We start from the raw sequence: 1,118 nt of genomic DNA on the forward strand, positions 1-1,118 counted from the left end.
CCAGGACAGCCAGGGCTACACGGAGAAACCCTGTCTCGAAAAACAAAACAAAAAACAAACAAACAAACAAACAAAAAAAAACAAACCACAATGACCAAGGCAGCTTATGGAAGAAAAGGGATTATTTGGGGCTTACAGTTTCAGAACACCATGGTGAAGCACATAGCAGCTGGCAGGCAGGCAGGCAGGCAGGCAGGCATATTGCTGGAGCAGTAGCTGAGAGCTTACATTGATTCACAAGCACGAGGCAGAGAGAGCCAACTGGGAATGACTTGAATTTATGAAACTTTAAAGCCCATGGAGTGACCCACGTCCTCCAACAAGGCCATATCTTCTTCTCCTTCCCAAACAGTTCTACCAACTGGGGACAAAATATTCACATATATGAACCTATGGGACAACTCTCATTCAAACCATCACAGTAGGATGCTTGAGACTCTGTCTTAAACAGAATTCCAGTATGTGTGATCTAGGTTGGCCCTTGGCCTCTTGGCCCACAGTATGATCCTCCTGCCTCAGTCTCCTGAATATTCAATACTATTTGTGTGCCCCCCCCCTTGCCCAGCTAAGTGGTGAGTTAAGGAGAGGAAGCAATTGGATTGGCAGTCTTATCAGGCCAGCTTGCTGTGACTCTGAAGTTGTGGCGGAACTCTCCTTGCACGGTCATTACTCTGACCTTATTGGTGCAGAGAGCACAGGAAACCCGGGAATTGGGACCTCACAGGAGGGCTCCAAAGACCATTTCTAGTAACTCATCCGAGTCACTTTCTCTCTTTGCACGCATCTCACGTAAAGTGTTGGTTGGCCTGTCCTGAAATATGCCTGGTGCTTTTCATGCAGCTGGGTACAGAAATGAATTCCAATATATTCATTTATCACAAAGATGTTTTGGCCTTTATTGGACGAGTGGTTTGATCGACTCCAGTGCCTTGCCTAAACAGCATGAAAATAAAGGAGTTTTGGATGCAGTTTTTAGAACATTAATCTAAATGAACGCTGTTCCTTTCCAATGGCGGGTTTGTTTCAACACCAAGACCTCTGCTTAAAATACAAAACTTACTTACTTTCTTTCTTTCTTTCTTTCTTTCTTTCTTTCTTTCTTTCTTTCTTTCTTTCTT

This window comes from Mus pahari, chromosome 21 (assembly GCF_900095145.1).
Source record: "Mus pahari chromosome 21, PAHARI_EIJ_v1.1, whole genome shotgun sequence".
Classification (NCBI taxonomy): Eukaryota; Metazoa; Chordata; class Mammalia; order Rodentia; family Muridae; genus Mus; species Mus pahari.